Source organism: Marmota monax, unplaced genomic scaffold (genome assembly GCF_021218885.2).
Source record: "Marmota monax isolate L192 unplaced genomic scaffold, Marmota_monax_Labrador192_F-V1.1 WCK01_AAM20220418_F8-fsc00104, whole genome shotgun sequence".
Lineage (NCBI taxonomy): Eukaryota > Metazoa > Chordata > Mammalia > Rodentia > Sciuridae > Marmota > Marmota monax.
This window is the reverse complement of record NW_026693836.1, coordinates 1874401-1889164: the sequence shown is the minus strand read 5'-3', so window position 1 is coordinate 1889164 and position 14764 is coordinate 1874401. Positions and strand designations below refer to the sequence as shown.

At 37.2% G+C, this 14764-nt stretch overlaps 1 protein-coding gene across 9 annotated transcripts in view; it reads right to left on the bottom strand.

The window, feature by feature from the left end:
* Fat3 (FAT atypical cadherin 3) overlaps positions 1–14764 on the bottom strand; it is a 624627-nt gene that overhangs the window by 497417 nt on the left and 112446 nt on the right. The window contains exon 1 of one of the 9 annotated variants that reach the window (XM_058584986.1): positions 13902–14491. The exons of the other annotated variants lie outside the window; for them this stretch is intronic. The gene's annotated coding sequence lies outside the window, so the exon portion shown is untranslated. Of the gene's footprint in view, positions 1–13901; positions 14492–14764 lie in introns of those variants that run through there. 9 annotated transcript variants of the gene reach the window in all.

Below are 14764 nucleotides of genomic sequence, written 5' to 3'. Positions count from 1 at the left end.
TCCAGTTAAGAAAAACAAAACAACAAAACAAAACAAAACAAATATATCCTTTTGCAGTCATAGTATTTAAACTGGAATAAGCACCTAAAAAGGGAAGAGGGCCCAAATCGTTTCCAATGCAACAAATGTCTTTAAATATTAATTCCACTAGTAACGAATCACAAGGTAGTTGAGAGAAAAGATGCTCTCAGAGCCCTCTGCTTTCTATATTCTGATATGATGGATATTTATTGCTCTGTCAAGTCCATGCCATCTGCCATATTTCCAAAAGTTAGCATCTCTACAGCCATCCCAATTGCCATCACCCTTTAAAAGTGAGTCTTCTTCAAGAAAACAAGTATCTGAGTCTTTAAATCCAGAGTCATGGAAACAAAATATGGAGGGGCTCTATGCACAGGCCCCTTTCCTGCTGAGGAACTGAGGTCTTGCAGGGCCAGTGAAAGCCAGTGCCTGATGGCAGGGCTGGGACATGCACAGAACTGTGACATAAGTCAAGAAAAAGGCCATCACGTGCCCATTTCCAATAGAACTGAAACCCCAGAGGAGCGTGATATAAATGAGAAAACATCCTGAACCTTCGGCAGACTTCTTCAGGAAAAAAAAAATTTAATTTTCAATCTTCTTATGATTGCACATAGAACCAGATTTTACCCTGGACAAAGCAAACCGCAAGCTCGGATGGGGTTTTTTAGAAGTGTCTATTTGGTGAAACATAACCTCAGAATATAAGGCAGCAACACTGAGTTCTCATATGGTAGGTAACCAACGTATAATTGCTAAATAAATTTAAGGAGACAAGAGATACTCAACTGTCTATAATAGGACACTACCATATTATATGTAGCCTTATGAAGGTCAGGAAATGGGAGGATGGGGTGAATATAATTATATAAGAAATTAAGAAATAATTTCAGGAAATTGCTGAGACTACCTCAGACAGCAATCTGCATGAACTTAAAAAGAAGAGTTTTTTTTTAAAAAAAAACATTTAGATAAACACAGTGTATATTGAGAGAAATTATAACACCAGAGGAGGCAAAGAAAATTATTTGGAAATAGGCTGGAATAAATGTTCCAGGATTTAAAACAGCTCTCATATGGGTCAAGAAATGGCATCTAGAAGTTTGCTGACAATCCAGAAATCTTGTCAGTCTTGTCTGTTCACATTGCCATCACTACAAGCATCTTAGCAAATAAGGCAAAATGCAAATTTGGTTGCTTCCAGCTTTCCCATACTCCCCATTAAAATTATTTATTATTGGCTTATACATTTATGCCAATGATGCCTAGATTAGTACTCAGTGCTAATGAGACTAGGGTCGCTGGTTCAATTCCCAGGTGGAAACTACCCACAATATTCCCAAGATCAGGTCAACATGGACAACTCTCAATTACTCTCCATCTCAACTATAAAAGCCCAAGGCTGCAAAACCATGAGTCTATTGGATCTTATTATATGTCTACTTAAGAAAGGGAGCATATTTCCTTAGAGGGGTGGGATATTTGTAGACATTTTTATAGACACATGACTAAAGAGTTTTTCAAGAATTTCTAGCTAATTGTTTCCAGCATACACAACTTCAGCATTATATCCTTAAGCAGCCATAAGTAAACTAAGTGTAAGAACTCTCAGAGCTTCAGAATTGGCCTGAACAGAATGCTGTCCATAAAGGCTCTGCCACAGAGTGTGAGGCCAAGGACAGGTCCTCTTCTGGAAGAATAATGAAGAGAACAAGAACAAGGCAGGCTATGGAACTCACCAAAAGATATGATGAACTACTTCCTGGTCTCTGTTAATTCTGCTGTACATCATAATTCTGGACAAATCCAGCCCCTTGAGTGATGTGGACAATGGAAGGACTTCTTGGGATATACTGTATCCTTCAAATAAAATTCCATGAACAAGGAAAATCTACTTGTTTTTCCAATCCCCTCCTTGGGACCTTGATGCTACTTTTAAAATTGAAAGGCATAATTAAAAGATCAATAAAATGTAACAGTTTTCTAAAAGAAAATGAATGTAGAACTCAGTGAGTTCAAATCCAGGGCCTTGGAGAGAGAGCAGATCAGACTTCATGGCCTATGAGACTGAGAGTACCAGTACAGGACCAGACATGAGCACTCTGTGCAGGAAAGAACAGCACCCTCACCTGCCGCACAGCATTCCTGCTACAGCAAATCAGCCACATAGTTAAAACCTCAGAATATCCTAGCCCTGTTGAAACACTTCAATGCCTTTCCCAGACTTTCAGGACAAAAAAGGCCAAGACTGTCAACAAGGCTGAGAAGGTTCTGCCAAATTTGGCCCTATTTTATTTTTATTTTATTTTTTAATTATTTATGTATTTATTTTATTATTATTATTATTATTATTATTATTATTATTATTATTATTATTATTATTTTGCATCATCTCAGACTGCTCTCTGTGCTCTGGATGCATAAGCCTTCTTTCTGTTCCTGGCAGAGCACCTCCTCCTCAGGTGCTTTGCACATGTTTCCCCAAGTTCAACTCTTTTTTTCTTTCCCCAACTCCCTATCACAAAAACACAAGCAGGGTGTCTTCTAGCATGCCCAAGACTAGTTGTGTCATCAGAGCACCCAGTACATTTCCTTTGCAATACTTACTGACATTCTAAGCACATTTTAGTAAAACTATTTGATTATTATCAGCTGTTCCAACTTGACTGTAAACTATATAAAGAAGGGGACTATCTCTTATGGATATTGCTATTGCCCCTACCAAATATTTTTGGATATAGAAGCTGCTTAGTGATTATTTATTGCCAATGAATCATAAATATCTTATGAAATTCTAAGAAAATATAGGATAAATTAGTAGTTTTCAACTGGAAGCAATTTTGAACTCCCAGAAGGCACGTGGCAATGTCTACAGACATTTTTGTTACCACAATCAGGAGACTGGTATCTAGGGGACATAGGTCAGAAATGATGCTAAACATTCTACATAGAACAGCCCCAAAGCAAAGAATTAACTGTCGTAAATGTCTACAATGTGGAAGTTAGGGAATGTGGTGAAATTATATTGAGAAGGATAGAAACCAGAATATAGAAAAAAATTACCAAAAGAATAGTGTTATGGCAGAGACACTGCACAGAGCCCTCTGCTGCCATTGAAATATTCCCAGGATAATGTCCCAGGTGAGGTTCTCTCTGGGAATCTAGTGGGAAGAACTGGACATCCTTATGCTAGTGCCCGGATGATTTTCGTCCCCACAATAGGATCCTGGCAGGGTTCTGAGCTCTCTGGCCAGAACAGAGAATGAAGGGACCTTCTCCTCTCAGTGGTAGAACAATTTGGCCTGATTTCTCCAGGAAGCATTCACATGTGGCAAGGCCATCAGTCACCCTGACAGCTAGAATCCCTGTTTGCTCCCAAGGACTAATGTTCTCCAGTCTTCGACCAACCTGACTTGAATCTCACTCTTTACAGAAGCATTACTCTGCCAACAAAATCAAGACCCTGGAAGATTGATCTTTCCAGGTCAACACAGGGCCATGTCTCCAGAGGTTTACATAATTTTCTCTGCATGACTACTAAGATGACATACTCCCCAGCATTCAAGCGGCCACACTTTTCCATGACTTTGGGGGAAATCATTTTATTCTGCAGCATGGTTTATAAGGCAGTTTATAAGGCAGACTATTAAGCCCTGCCCTGGATGGAGAAACAGAGCACAACTCCCACAATTCTACCCTATGCTACAATAATCTACATAGATTTAAAATACCCCTTACACTCCACAGCTTCTGGAAAGTGAACGAGACCATTGCTCAGACAAGCCTTAAACCAAGCAGATTCATTCCACATATTAAGTAGATGGTTTTCTTCTAGTCCACCCCTGAGTATATGTAGTTAAAAACGAAGCATACACTTTGCCACTAATTATGTATTACAAATAAATAGTTTACATAAGCATATGTAAACGGTGAAAGGCAGGAGTGGCAATTTTGAGCATCCACAGCAGATGTTTGGGGACAGCTGTATAGGAAAGCTGACAAGAATTTAGATGAAATTTATTTTAAAGTCCCACAAGAGTGAGAAAAGGTTTGTTTAACCTTTACCAAACTATTCTACCCAAGGGGTTCAGATCTGAATTTTCATTTAGAATAGATTTCTATTGTGTTTAACAGACCTTTCCCATTTCCTCTTTCTTTTAACTAAAGAAAGAAGCCCTAGAGATTTGACCACTATGAGCAAATGTCACTCAGTCACTACAAATATAAGCTTGCTTGTCAATCTCTCATGTGTTATTAGCAGATTCTATGAGACAAAAGTAAATAATATTAATAATAAACTTAGCAACAGAAAAATTTATACACCAAACACTTCAAGTTTAAAAGACTCCACTAAGCTCCACCACTATTTTCCAGGAATTGCCATTTTCTACATCAAAACAACACGTTAGTTCTGAGCTTCATTTGGGTAACAAAATCACCTTTCTATTACTTATACATTTTCTGGAAGATAAAACAAATGACATAGAGATATAGTTAGTAAACAATTACTTAGACCAAATATGCCTAACCATATGTTTTGGCATCAACTAGGCTTTTGCCTCACAAATATTCTGCAAGAACAAATACCTGGCATCTGAGAAGCATTTGTTAAATTGGGAAATAACATCTGACACAGAAAGAGGGCTCACCATGTTGCTATGTCCTATGCATCACTGCTATGTCATCTAAGCTAACTTGAAAGTGTGCATTTCTAGTTAGGGAGGTTGGGAGAAGGCACTTCAGGGGTATTATCAAGCAGCACCCTGCCCTTGGAAGTGAAATGATGGCACTCAAAGCTGTGTGCACATCACAACCAGGCTAGTGGATGGTAGCTCTAGATGAAAGCCCAAGGCCTGGACCAAAAATGAATGGTTATAACACTACTGGGTTTCAATGTGATTTTTTAGAAGTTGAAAGAACATGATTATTTACATATTGCCATAGAAACTCAGATGAAAGCCATGTCATCTATGAGTTTACTTCTCCTAAAGAGCAATCTTGGATTTGCTATTTCACTCAGAAACCACCAAGAAATATTATATAGTAATTTAGATTATTTGGTTTTGCAATCAGATAATTACTCATTATTTGTTTTGTAAAACATTTAAGATCTGTTCTCACTTAACAGATTATTGATCTCTTCATTAATAAACCCGAAATAGACAAATTAATTATTCATATAATTTTGTCTTTCAGGTTCATATAAAAGGTATATAGAATATATAACCTTATGATACAACATTTATTCATCTGTTGCTTTTGAAACTTTGGGTTTTGTTGTGTGTCTTGGGGGGAAATTTAAAAATGATCTCTTGTTATACTTCTTCTTCTTTCTCCATTGATTCAATTTTAATTTCATTTACGAATTACAACATGATCACAATCTATGTGACACATTGTGTGCTTTTGACCCTGAGTTAATACCACCTCAAACCTTTAATTTACAGTTGCTTTAGACAATAAGAATATACTTTACACTTCTAAACCATACACTTATAAGTAGAATATGGTCAATAATGTATGATGCTTTTTATACCCCTAAGTATTTATATATTTAGTTATATAATGGAGGGAGTAGTTATGGTAGAATACATAATTTCAAATTACCCTATTCAAATCCAAAGAAGTATATAATAATTCTAATACATCATGTTATGTCCATCATCTGATTGACTGTAAAATTTTCCTGCCTATCAAAAAAGCCATAATTGATGAATTAACCTAAAGGAAAAATCAAAGACTGAAAATTTCAGTGTGAAATCATTTGAGAGCTTTGCAATACATTCGATGACTAAGACAAGAGGGAAAGACTTTTGGGGAAATTTCCCGCCTTTTTTTAATGAAAAAAACAATTCAGGTTCCCTTTGCAGGCAAATAGAAGCTGGATCCAACACCTAACATGGGAGCATGTGGGCTAAGGACACTTCCAAAGGTGCTCAAATAGAACAGGTGACAGAGATGGTTCCATGTGTAAGGCTGCTGCACAACCACCAGACATGGGCTGGTGAGCACTCTCCTTTCTAATATATGCAGGGTTCATCAAGATCCTGGCAGCACAAGGCCCTTCCGGGTAAGGATTTCCACAGGTCTAATCAATGATGAACACACAGGGCAGTCCCTCCAACTTGACATTTCCTCACATAAGCTTAATTTAATTGTGGCCAATTCTTATCTGAGTCAGCTCTTCACTGACAGAAGAGAGGAGTTCTGAACAGGTTTCACAAATGCTGGCCTGGGGCTGTTTCAAAGACTTCCCATAATTGAGGCAGATATCTTTCTTCCTTAAGGTGGTGTTTCCACCTTCTACCAGGGAAAGGATTATAAAATACATATAAATGGCATTATTTGCACATAGGACTAGTCTTCCTAATTCATGGCAGAATCTCTCCTTTATCAGTGGAATCCTCTGGAATCCCTCTATAAATGACTGAAATTAACAAGTAATGAAAATAATTCAGAAGCAATACATTACACTTTTATGTGGAAGGTATAAAATGGATCCTGATAAAAGTAGATCTTGACAAAAGTCATAATACATAATCTTATTAAAATTTTAATTATATTCAAATTACTCCTAATTTCAAATATCTACCAAATATAATGTTGTTACCTCCTCTATATTATTACTTTCATCACTTCATGATGTCACTCTAAATGAGAAGAAATGGAAATATGTGGATACAGGAATCCTGGTCAATTATCTTGCTTAGCAATTGCATTTTCACTCAAATCTCTCACTATTTATAATTTACTCAACTTAGGACAATGAAAAATGTTTCTCCCCCCTTTAGCTTTTATTTATCTTTCTATTTTGGTCAAGGGATCAGAGAAGGATCATGCTTAAAGAAACGCTTTGTAGAAGTGTTAATGCTTTGTAGCTCAAGCATGTGGGAGAACATGTGCCCTTCAAAAGTATTTTGCAACTGCTTAATGGAGGAAAAAAATCACTTTTAATTTAAGACATTTACGAAGCAGAAGTAGAAAGTATGATATATTGTACATGAGGAAATTATGAAAGTGAGTCAAATAAACTTCTTTTCTTTTTAAATCACCCAGTCTGTAGTATACTGTTAACTCTTCTTTGATACTGCAAGACTAGACTTCTTGAGAACTCTGAGTTCCAGGACATGGAGCTTTAAACTGACAGCCAGCTAAGGGGGTAAAGGGATTCTGAGAAGACCCATTCAGTATATAGAGGAGAGGTGCAGGTGCCCTGCAGTGCCAGCCAAATGCTGACTACTTACTACTGTTCCTCCTTCCTGCTCAAAGACCAACGCTAGCTATCGCTGTTGCGGATCCTTGACTCTTGTTTCTAGAATTTCAGTGATTCCAGGTAAGTCAGTTATGATTAATAGAGAATTAACACTGCTTGTATGGATTGAGAGTCTAAACATTCAAGAATCACTACTATAATAAATGTTTGTAACTTTACAAAGGGCGTCAATATGGTCAATATCTGTGCCCCACAAACTCATGTGTCGAACGGCCACCATTGTGGCAGTGTTGGGAGGTGGGATCCAATGGAAGGTGTTTAAATCATGAGGGACCCACCCTCAAAAATGAATTAATGCCATTCTCTGGGGATTTGGTTAGTACTAGTGGGAGTGGGTTCGTTTTCCAGAGTGGGTGTTATAGAACAAGTCCTTCTTCATGCCCTGTCTCTTTTGCTGGCTTACTCTCTCACTCTTGCCTATTCACCTTCCACCATGTTATGACACAGTGTGCCAGATGTTGGTGCCAGGCTCTTGAATCTCCCGTTCTATAGCATTATGAGCCAAATGAATTTCTTTTCTTTATAAATCACCCAGTCTGTAGTATACTATGTATAGAAACATAAAATGAACTAATACAGGTGCAGATCAAACCAGTAGTGCTGAAGCTCAAATGCTGTGGACACAAATAACTAAACATCTGAATGACCTTCAGGTACCTATTTGACCTTTTCAGGCCTCCCGAGTCATATGGGGAGAACTAATAATGTAAGTATCTGGTTTTCCATTCTGCCGATTTTAAGTTCAGTTTCCAGTTAATACTATTAAAAAATATGATGCTTAGGTTTCTGGCATGACTTAGGAACTATCAATCATCTAACATTCTTATTTCTTTTATGCTGAAATAATTTAAACTTTACTATTATTAAGTACACTGTTCTATAATTCAATTTATTTCAACTAACATTTGTGGAACACCTAACAGAAACCAACCTCAAGCAGCTTAAGGGAAGAAAATGCTAAAAGAACATGGCAAATGCCATAGAATAAGGACACAAAGGTCTAAGAGAACACAGAGGGGAAGACTAATTGCTGTGTGGGAGCAGGGAAACAGAGACCCAGCATGGAGGACAAAGCATCAAATAATATTCTGCTGAGTGCTGAGCATTGCAATCGTATGTGTCTGACCTATATTATTATATTTTATTCTCACAGCAAACTAAACCATTATCTGTTTTGCACATGATGAGACTGAGGTTTGGAAGTTTTATTGTCCTTGCCCACGTATGCATACCTAGTAGTTACATTTCCAACATAGGCGTACCTGACTTCAATGCCTAGACTGCTCACCATGGCAGCACACTGTTCTCTGAGGTGGATCACAGAGGACAGAAAGGTTTCTAATGATTGATTGGGATCTTTTCAGCCCCAACTCCAGAAGGAGCAAAGGAAATAAACACATGTGGGAAAGTACAAGGCCTGTCTTGTACTCGAGAAAGGGTCAGACTCAGTTTAGCCAACCTGGAGGAAAAACAGGGACAGAATGGGCAGAGTTCAAACCTTAAATACCAAACTTAAGGCCCAAGAGCTTTATCCTAGAAGCAACTGTGGAATCACTAATTTGTCAGTTTTCCTTTTATTGATCAGAGAAGCATCATGATAGAAAAGCTGCTTGAGTTTTTGTAGCTAGCATGTGTGGGATATAATCTAGGGGTAGGTAGGTAAGAGGTAGGGAGATCTGATAAGGAATTCTAAGATAAAGAGGGCTATCTTAAGAAAACAGTGTGACCTTTAGTCAAGTTAATTCATCCCAGATCTCATAGTTTGTATATGTATTATTATTTAATACATTATTTTTCCACTTATAAATTCCCTTTATTTTATGACCAAAGTATCTTTAATCCGTAAATTTTTAAAATAATTGAATCTCAAGAACATAAAATGGAAAACTCCATTTTTTTCAAAAACCAAGTTCAAATTCAGTTTTTCATTCACTTTAGATTCCACTATGTTAGGAAATTCACAGAACCAAAGAAAAGAAATTGGTGTTTAGTCTTGAAGTGCCTTGGTCCCTGATAAAAGAAAAAGGAGTTAGACTGTGGTTTTATAGCCACTTTAGTTAGAAAGGAGGTCAGCTGTTTCTGAAGCCCCCATGACAGACACTTTAATAAGGAGGGGTTTACTGCTAAAATAACACTCTGCACCTGCCCTGGGGGGCTATGTCCAGTGCTGTTTTACCATTATCTGCAGTTCATGTGCCTCTGCCACAAGCCTTTATTTTGTTAAACAAACTATAATATGTGACCTGCCTGAAGATAAAATATTTATTCAGATCAGAGAAGGACTTTTAATATCTGAGAGAGGTTTTGATGGAACTCTCATTCAGAACAAAAACAGAAAGAAAGAAAACACACCTATGTGCACTGCATTTCATTATCCACTCAACCACAGCTCATGTTTAACTGGACAACAGGAGCACTAAATAATGTTAACTTACTCTTGATCCACCACACTGTAGAGTTGGGCTAAATAAATTATCCCAAACAACATTCCCAATTACATAGTTTTCAATATGATAAATATTTCATTACAGGTTTGAATTTCTTAACATTTACACAATTGTGTATAGCATTCAATAACAATTCAATATCAATATCTGAAAGCTATAAGTATATTCATACATGTTTTTACACACACACACACACACACACAAATTGTACTCCCATCAGTCTCCCTAATAAGAAATCTCTTCCTTTACACCATTACCATAATTTGCAAACTAAAGTCAATGGAAACTCATTAAAATACTTCACATTATTCAATATTTGCTATATTTATCCAATATTTAAAGCCTTTCTTTCCAAAGTGCTAATATTCTCAATAATAAAACAATTACACATTTTGGAGGCATAATAGCAACATTCGAATGAATATTTACTCAAATAAATAACAATGAAGCAATAAAAGACTTAATTTATTTGCATATTTTTGTCCATTCTACAATGCCATGCCAAAAGGGTTTGTAATAAATTCAAACCATGCAGTGAGGCAGGATAGAAGAAATTGGATTGGGAGCACGAAGACATGAGTTGTACTCCTGTTTGTCTAGTGACCCTGGGCAAAACACTTAAAGTCTGACCTTGCTCCTCACCTATCTCACAGAGCTCTTATGAAATCATGTATCTCAAAGTACCCTGAAGTTTAATGCATAAACTGTCTCTCGTTGTTCTGCTAAGGAAGCCAAGGGCAAGGAAAAAGAAATGTCTTGCTCAAAGTCAGAAGGCAGACCATAACAGAGTCAAGAGCTCTGCTAGCTTTCCTACTAGGCAGACACAGAATTGCTAGGACATCAATGAAGCAGGGAGAGGGAGAGGGCAGCTTTCCTGAATTTATGCCAAATATTTCAATCATAATACTAGAAATCCACTACTTTCAACATACATGGGAGTCTTGCGACACTTCAAAAATTAGCAATTTATTTTGACTTTCATCTTTCCATGTTTAGGACATTTGAACGTCCTAAATGATCTCTAGGAAAACAATTCAGGTTTCTTGTTTCTTCAGTTCTCTTTCCACTACAACTTCAACTACTTTGTGGCGTGTTTTCTTCTTATGCTAAGATTTGCAACCTTCAGTTTAGAACATTAAATGTACAAAGCCTTTTTAATGTTTTGCTAATTTCTAGTGACTAAGAAAAGTACATACTGACAGGGCTTTTGTTTATAAAGCACAGATCAGAAATTTCTATTTATCATCCTGTGTGCAAGTTTCAATTTTTTTTTTTTTTTTTTTACATTTATTACTGCAGAAACTGTCAAGTTTTCTAACTCACTGATAGGTAAAATCCCCAAAGCCTTAGAAAACGCTAACAAGCCAAGACTGGAGAGGGATTTTGTTGTTGTTGCTTTTTTGTTTTATCTTTATTTTGTTTTGTTTTGTTTGGCATTCAACAGCAGCCTCTTTTGCAACCTGTTCAGAACCCCTTGTATAAAGCTCCCAGGCTATCACAAAAGAACTTGGTGCTTGTGCAACCATTATGCTCTGTTTACTGTCTCAGACACAGAACAAAGAAAGATAGGTGCCCAGCAACAGAAGCGCAGCAGGAAGAATTTAAGTTGGGCCCCAACTTTCAGAAGCAGAGGTTTAAAACACGTTAGTCCATAGAGGCAGTTTCCCCCCAGCAGCTCTGTGAATCCTTCGGGCTCTGCTGGCCTGAGGAAGGTTCTAATTGTCAAAATTCTGTTAGGTAAAAACAACTCTTACAGATGCCTGAGTGAAAAAGGAGAAATACTAATGATGTCTACTCATAAACTGCCTGCTAAAGTCTGTTTCCCATCAAGTTCTCCAAAGTCCAGTTTTTGGAAAAGTGAGCTTTGAAGCAAATGAAAGTCACACATCTTTGTGGCAGGTAGGTGACAATGTAGACAAAGGCAGTGGCAGGGTGCTCAAGTGCCTTTCTCTACACACCATTTCATCTCCCCAAAAGGAGAGGTAATTTTGGCATTTTTATTTGAGCTGATTCTGATCGATATGGAAGTACTATAAGACTCTAACAGGATATGAGTACCCTGACTGTCCACATTGCAGGTAAATTTGGAGCATAGTTCTGTTATCTCTGATCACCAAACAACCTCTATTATTGTCTTCTATGTGCCCAGTACTCAGTTAGCTAGACACAGGGAAATGAACAACAGTAGTCAATGTGATCAGGGCCCTGAAAAGCTTAATTTACCACACCCTCCATTATCGAGTAGAAAATACAATTCAAATTTTCCTTCTAATGTTATGTGTTTTAAAATTGTATTTGTAATCCTAAATGCTTCAGGGTGCAATGAGGCAAGGTAAATATTTTATTGTCATCTGAAGGAATCTGACCTATATCAGAAAGAACCCCTTCAAAAAGATTCATAACCATTTATAGCACTGATATATTTGATAGTCTCCACCATCTGCACAGTTTTCCAAAATTTTCAAATGCATTCACTAGCTTTTTCTTCTTAGAAACTCTATGAATTAAGCAATCCAGTGGCCCCTGCTTCTCTGTAGTTTCAGTTACTGAAGAATAATATGGTCCAAACATATTAAATGGAAAATTCCAGAAAAAGACCATATTCACATCACTTTTATTACATTTTATTTTTATACTTTTAATTTTATTGTTAGTTATTATTTTTAATCTCTTACTGTGCCTAATTTATAAAGTAAACTTTACTATAGGTTTTTATGTAATGTACTAAAAACAATTATATATATGGTTTGATATTACCCACAATTTCATGTATCTGCTGAGATCCTCTCCAGATAAGGGGGAACTATTTATTTCTCTTCTTACAGGTGGAGAAGCTGAGGCTCAGAGACATTAAGGGACATCAGCAAATTAATGAGCTTGTAAATCCCAGATTAATATCTCAGGCTAATATCCCAGGCTCCTAGCCTCTGATATTAGAGATATCAAATGTCTCAGTCCATTTTTTGTTGCTCTAACAGAATACTACTGACTGGATAGCTGTTACACAACAGAGGTTGATTCAGTCCATGCCTCAGCATCAAGAGGCCAGCACTTGGTGAGGGCCCCTTTTTGCACCATAATATGGCAGAGCACATGAGAGAGCACAAGAGCATGAAGGCTCAGGTCCCCCTTTTTCTTCTTAGCCTATAATCCCATCCTGGGACCCCACTCTTATAACCTCATCTCACTCTAATTACCACTCCCAAAAGCCCTTCCTCTAAACACCACCAACATATGAATTTGAAAATTAAGTTTCCAGCATATAAAGTTGGGGCAGGGGGACACATACAAATCAACAAAACCATTTCATCTATGCTTCAAGACAGAGTAGGCAAGCAGTAACACAGGATGAGGATTTGTTCCTCTTCAATAGATCTTAGCTTAAGTGATAATTGATTTACTGGAAATTTAACTCTGGAATTTTTTTTTTTTTTAAGTCTGATGTCCTTTATGAAATGCTATACATTTGGGTGTAGCTGTGGCAACCTGACAGAAGCCAGCCCTGACTCAAGAACAGGATCCAGCTCAGGGTCCCCTTGTTGATCTCACCTCTGACCTCTGGGATGACCAACCACATCTTTCACATCCTGATATCGTGTTCTGCTGTGTTTCATGAGTTTAAATATATTTTTAGGTATCTTAAAATAGATCAAAAGAACACAATTAATCTGCAACCATTTGGGGTCCACCATCCTTCTAACCTAAGACCTATTTGTTGTTTTCCAAGAAAGACTTGACAAAGATGAATTTCTTCTCTGCCCATTTCTTTTTCTTTTTTTTTCCTACATTTTTATTGGTGCATTATAGTTGTACACAATGATAAACTTTGTTGTTACATATTCATTCAGGCACACAATATAACCATATAATTTGGCCAATACCATTCCCCAACACTTCCCTCCATGCATTATTTCTTGACTTCATTTACCTCAACAAAAATTCCTCCAGGCTAATTTTGTATGTATGTTCCCCATGATATTAGGATGATCATATTATCTAAATACATTTTTCATGAATTTTGTTGGATTCCCATTCTGCATCACAAACACATGCATCCCCTTATTGATGGTGATTAAATGAAACATAAATCCTCAAATATGGGAAACTGTGGGTCTTTAACACATTCCACTAAACCTTTCCCTTCATTTTAAGATACTTACTTTTAAGGAAGGTGGGAACTTAGTCTCCGGATTCACATGTTAGTGGTATTTGGAGGAGGCACCTTTGGGAAATAATTAGTTAGACAAAACTATTAGGGTGGGGCCTCAGATGATATTAGTGATTTTATGGAGAAAAAAAAGTTCTAAGGTTGCACACTTTTGTGCTTTTTCACCATGTTTGATGCCATGAGTACGCCCTTGATAAGCCTATTCCCTCTCACTACTGACTGGGGAACTAACTCAAAGGACTGGTTCATTACCTCTCCCGAGCCCTAAACCCTGGCAGACTGATCCTGAAACATCCTTGATAAATATGAGAAGGGGCTTGCTCTAGTTTACAACTTCTAGGATTCCAGAGTTGCCCTAGAGGATGCTAGGATCTTATGGGTGGTTTGGATCACTGATTTCTCCTTGAGTGGTTTTCCAATTCCGGGACTACTAGAAGTTCACTTGTTTTCTGTCGAAATTTTATATCTTATTTTCTTTCCTAAAATAAGATATAAGGGTTTGAAAGTAAATTTAGAAGACTATCTGGAGTCATATATGAATCAGAAATCTATAAACAAACTAAAGTAAAATAAAAAGAAAGGAAGGAAGGAAGGAAGGAAATCTTCCAAAAAAATATTTCTATAATCCTGACAGGGGAGAAGCCTTTTTAAAGATGACACAATGCTCAGAAGCCATAAATAGGCTAACAGATCTGATCACAGATTTCATGAAGCCTTTGGCATAGGATGAGAACTTCTTATAAGCTGTTATTCTTATCTCTTCCACATATTCCACTAATTTAAGATCTTTTTCAGGGGCACAAGATGGTGAGATGCAAATACCCTCGCCAAAGTCCAGCATCATTTGTCACCCTA